A 6,482-nucleotide genomic window follows, 5' to 3' on the forward strand; every position below is an offset into this window, starting at 1 on the left:
TTTGGGGGTCGTGATTATGATATTTATGTTACTGTGTTTTCATCTTAACAAAATTGAACATTTCTTTTAATAATTTTTATCCCGACTTTTTTTGATTGATCATTAATAACTTACATATGTACTTAAAACTATGTACTGAAAGAAGGGATTTTAAAGGGCCACTATATAGGGCCTACCTTTCCGAACGACTTTTTATTTAAAAATTGGGAATGTAAAACGAAATTGATAATTGATGTGTTAACATCCTCTTAGGCCATTGATATGCATTTTCGTACATTATTTCTGTTTTTAAGAAAATTTTTATATTTGTTTCGCTTAGATAGTGGGCCTTTAATTTAAGTTCTTCCTTCTGTAAAGTTAAGGAAATTGTAATCAAAATAACGACAATAATACCCTCCGTCCTGCTATATCTACATTATATACAATAATGGTCTTTTCTCTCCTACATAAGGATATAATCAGCCGACAGAAACGGTGCGCGAGCAGTATGGACGCCCATACTGACCAAAACCCAACCAGTCCTGACCAGTGCCGAAATGTTCCGACTAACAACGCTAGCACTATTACAAATGAACCCCAAGAATGCGTAACACATTCTACCAATATACCCACAGATACTGTAAATGGCAATGCTCAAAACTACGAACCAAAAAGCGGGCATTGTAAGCCGTATGGCAATAAAGCCGGGAAATCTACAGAAAGTCAGGAAGGACGACATGAAGACAAACAAAGAAATAGTAAGCCTAAGATGGACCAAACAAACGAAGGCCAAGACATATTTGTTGGAGTTCAAAAGCGAAAACGCGCGGCGCGGTTTTATCTCAGTGGTATAGGCCACCAAACAACCAAGTCGGGCATCGTCAATTACCTACAAAGGAAACATGTTAAAATAACGGACATACGGATATTTCCACAGCGGTTTGGATCGTTTACGGCAAAGATAAACGTTGAACCCAATGCTGCCGCAATTCTCGAAAGCCCAGGATTCTGGCCAGAAAGCGTGGTATGTAGACCTTGGCTCCCCAATAGGGAATGGCAAGAAAAACTTGAATCCCAACAACCAAATGAAGATAGATCGCGATGGACAGCACCGCGAGACCGCAATGATAATGAACGCAATAGAGATTATTGGCATGATGATAGCGAGGATTATTACAACAGATTCAACAGAGGCAATGACAGTTCTTGGAACTATAATGATGCACGCGATAACTTCTATTAGAACACAGCACTCGAATAAAATCGGGGAAAGACAGACGTTTCATATGTCTAAATTAGGACTTCTCGCTGGTATCATGGTACTTACCGTAATGACATGGAATGTAAGGGGAATTTTCTCCTCTAGTAAAAGTGTTGTAAAACTACTACGTGATACGGACTGTGACGTAATGGCGATCACCGAACACAAATTGTGCCAGAAGTCGCACGGCTATCTAGACACGTTAGACGAAAACTACTATGCAGTATGTGCTAATTGTCATGAATACTCCAACGGTGGAACCGGCGCTGCTTTTCTTATTAAAAAGTCCTTACAATATACCATCCGGAAACTAGACGAAGTAAAGAATGGACGCATTGTTGCCATTGAAGTAACCGGTAAAACATGGAACAATCCTATATATATATTTGGCGTATATATGCATAGTGATTGCAATATAAATGCTTACTGCGAAACCTTACAAACTTTACACGATCTTCTTTCGTTCTATGACCAACGCGGTAAACTGATTATAGCGGGAGATTTTAATGCAAGGATCCTAGAAAATCCGACATATTCAATTGCAAGACAAAAGGCAAATGCTGTGAAAAATCTAGTTAATGACCTTAACCTGTGCATTCTTAACAATCAACCGTCCAGGACTGGACAAGAATATACCTTCAGATCTTGCCAATCGACGTTAGACTATATATTTATAGACCAATCAACCGCTGCTAGTGTTACAAGCAACCGAATACTAGATAATCGTGATATTGAAATAGCGTCTGACCACCTACCTATAGTCTGCTCAATAGATCTCAATATTGGATATTGTAAAGTACCAGAAAATAGTCCAAGGAACCACACATCTTGGAATAAAGCAAGCACAGACCATTTGATAGCATATCAGTTAGCTCTAACGGAAAAACTTGGCAACATCCGAGAATTTGACATGGATACACAACTTGGTATAGACGCGTTATATGAACAATTGTCATTATGTATGCTATTGTCTTCACATAAAACCATTCCAAAACGCCAATTCAAACAATTTCTAAAACCGTACTGGACGCCGGAAATTGAAAACGCGCAAAATATGGCTCTTTATAAAAGACAGTTGTGGATAAACGAAAACAGACCGCGAGGGATGCAATTCAAAACATATAAAGAATACAAGGAGGCTAAAAATATATTCCGTAATATGCATCAAATTGGATACAAATCATATATGGACACAATTAACAACGAACTTGATAGCACAGCTGATCTCGATATAAGACTATTCTGGCGAACGATACGGAAACGAAAGAACCCAACGCCAGAAATATGTACATCATTGTCACTTGGAGGTGTTGATAGTAGAGACTCCATTGGAATAGCGGGCATTTTTGCAGACTTTTTTGAAAGCCTCTACTCGGATAACTCAAATGAGGAGACGGACTTCGACCCACCCCATAGGTACGTAGAGGAATTAGACTCGCCGTTTACGTTTGATGAGATCAACATATGCATACGACAGCTAAAACAGAATAAATCCCCAGGTATTGATAATATAACAAATGAACATATCAGATATGGAGGGAAATTATTGATAGAGAAGATAGTAGAACTGTTCAACTGTATAAGGATTTCAGGGAAAATACCAAAAACGTGGAAAATGGGAATAGTCATTCCAATATATAAAGGTGGACATAAAAAGAAGAACGATCCGAATAATTACCGTCCAATATCGTTACTACCGACCCTTTACAAACTGATGGAAAAAGTTATTCGTAATCGTGTCCTTCGATGGATGGAAACGGAAAATATCCAATTCCCTAACAAACAGCAACAAGGATTTCAAGAAGGAAAGAGCTGCACCATGGCATCTTTTAATCTCCACGAATGTATCAACGAAAATCTAGAACAAAAGAGTAATGTGTACGTTGCGTTTTTAGATACATACAAAGCTTTCGATACTGTTCAACATAAAGGCATGTTTCAGAAGTTATATGAACTCGGTATAACCGGAAACTTGTTCAGAATGCTTTACAACTCATATAAAGGAATCGTCAGTGCGGTCTTCCACAATAATGTCCAATCACGTTGGTTCAGTGTGAAAAGATCAGTAAGACAAGGAGGAATAATGTCAACTTTTTTATACCTCCTCCATATAAACGATCTACTTAACCAATTAGAAGCATCGGCAGCAGGCGCGAGAATTCTGTCAGTTAAATGTGCTAACCCATGCCTAGCGGACGATATAGCACTCATTAGCACGAGTCCGAGAGCTCTTCAGTGCCTACTCAACATCGCGGAAGAATATGCGAAGACGTGGAATTTTACTTTTAATTCTTCTAAGTGTTCTATAATATCGTTTAAAAACTGTATTACAAATATCACATGGACATTGGACGGGAATATACTCAAGACGGTAAAATCAGAAGTTCATCTAGGAATTGAAGTATCATCGGATCTAAAGATCTCAAACGCGGTGGAGAAAGCATGCAAAAAAGGAAGGAACATGTTACATGCCATAACTCGTATGGGATCAGACTGTGCATATACTAAGCCGTTGACCACTGTTAACATTTATAAGAAGGTAATACTACCAGCCGTGTTATATGGGTCTGAAATGTGGAGCAACTTAACGGCAAAAGACAGACAAACGCTAGAAATCTTCCAACACTATGCTACAAAAATAATTCTAAATCTTAGGAAATCTTCAAGGTCGGATATGTGTGAAACGATGCTCGGCATCTATAGAATCAATAGTGAAATTGAAAAGAGGAAATTGAACTTTCTACACTGCCTGATAAGTAGTCCTCCAAATAGCACAACAAAAGATATTTTCATTCGTAGACTTTTAAAATTTCTGAATTATGACGGAACATCAAAGATACAAGGCGGATTCGTGCCTGATATAGTCAACATTCTTCGCAAGTATAATTTAATAACATATATATCTCAATACGTAATAGATGGGAACTTTCCAAATCGACGCGAGTGGAAATATATAGTAAGAGCTGCAATACACATCCGTGAAAACGCACAACTTAAAGAACGAATGAACAATGACTCTGATTTTAATCGTTTTAAACATGTACACATGACATATAGTGAACCATATAAGCTACTAAAATTAGAAAACACCAATAAGAAAGAAGTATTATACGTCTGTAAAATGTTAACTTGCCCTCCTATAGAACACAGTAGCAAAATATGTGTGAAGTGTGGAAAACCTTCCTATGACGTCATTCGGCATTTCGTCACTGAATGTACTACCACATTCATTCTCAGGGACACGTTTATGGACAAAATAATAAATTACTATGGTGTACAGCCATATCTGACGTTGTCGCAGATGAGTGACGAGAAACTTTTAGTGTCTCTTTTTAAAGCAACACTTGGCGAACATGACTTTGACAACGATGCGTTGGGCTGCGAATTCGCAAACGACTGTATATATTTCTTGTATAAAGCAGCACAAACGTATTTTAACGCCGTGAACATGGAATGATACCATAAGATGTCAGGGGGATACACCCCTACCAAAGAACATTGATATGTTGTTTCAGATACGAGACTTTCAAAATTTGATCTATATTGTATATATCAATTATTAATTTTGTTTTCTTTTTCTGTATTACACACTCTCATTTTTTGAGGAATAAAGATTGATGATGACTAGTATACACGTGGGACGACGGCGGGAAACGTAAGACGACCCGTGTTATGAAAATTAACATTACATTTATTTCAATTACATTGTTCAGAAGATTATTATAAGTGTTGTAATAATGGTAATTTAATAACTTCTGCGACTCTACAAAGTAATCATTCTCGTTTTATATTCCCATGTTAAAATTAAAAGCCGTTTCGGAAAGGTATACGTAGTGGGCCTTTAATTATCTTCTTTTTGCCCCGAACAAACGATTTAGCATATTTATTATATGACTGGTGTTTTTTGCTGTTTTTTATTCGACGATACGTTCATCAAAGGCAAAATCAACCTCAAAATCAGCGATGGAAAAATAATTAGGGGTGCCTCGATAGCCGTGATCGGTAATTATATAATGCGCTGGCAGGATTCGCCATATGCATTCAAGCGTGAGCTGCAGATCTGGACCGCTCGCTTCAGTAAGGGGTTCGACTCCTGCTCAAGGCGGTGTCTGTTGGGTTTGTTGTCCCCACAGTGGCACGGTGGTTTTCCCTTGTGGTTTTCCTCAATATTTCGTAACACCCTCCCCCCTCGGGCCCCCCGCACCCAAAGGAGGTAATTTATATAATACTTTGGATATCTCCTGGAAAATATGATGATAAAGAATGACTGAGATGAGTTTTATGATGGAATAAGAAGGCGCGAGATTTAGGTGTTTGGAGGGTCCGGGGGTCTGCCCCGGGAACAAATTTGATTTAGAATGGCAGAGTTTTTACGATGCATTTTGTTGAATTTTCGAACCGTCCGAAAGCACGAGATTATGGTGTTTGAGGGGTTCGGGGGTCTCCCCTGGGGAAACATTTTACGATTTAGAATGGCAGAGATGAGTTTTTACGATGCATTTTGTTGAATTTGCGAGCGCCGAAACCGCGAGATTTTGGTGTTTGGGGGTTCGGGGGTCTCCCCCGAGGAAAGAAATTAAGATTTAGAATGGCTGAGATGAGTTTTATGATGTATTTGATTTATTTGTGAGTACCGATCTTAATTTTTCGATTTAAAGTTACCTGCATTTAGAAATGATAATTGTGAGTTCGTCATACCATTATGCAACTCGGCTCGATTTGAACATACCGGATTCACACCATCGGCGCATTGTTGTGTAACTCAAAATAATAATGAATTGAAGACATATAAACAGATTAATTTTTTAATAAGCATTTTTTTAAATAGTATAATCCATTGATGGACATTTTTAGTCTAGTTCGTGTGTATTGAATTTTCATTATTAAAGGTTTGAACATTACGTGCTTGAACGGTTTAGGAAACGCGCCGCGCAGTGGAAAATTTTCTGAAATGAAGTACAAAAATGTGCATGAATACCTTTTTTTCTTTCAAATGTGCATTTTTAGAACATTTCACTCGGCGAAAATGGGGGGGGGGGGGGGGGGGGGGGCAAAAAGACCCCCCCCCCCCCCCCCCCTCCGTCCGGCAATTTACGTTGTTACATAGATTATCTACATACATACGGCCATAGATGGTTGTCTGCTATTTTGCTCAAACAGAAAGGCTTATATGAAAATAAGAATAGCCTATTTCGCATGAATATCATAAGACCACCTTTTAATGGGCCACCTTTCAATTCCC

Source organism: Argopecten irradians, chromosome 2, assembly GCF_041381155.1.
Source record: "Argopecten irradians isolate NY chromosome 2, Ai_NY, whole genome shotgun sequence".
Classification (NCBI taxonomy): Eukaryota; Metazoa; Mollusca; class Bivalvia; order Pectinida; family Pectinidae; genus Argopecten; species Argopecten irradians.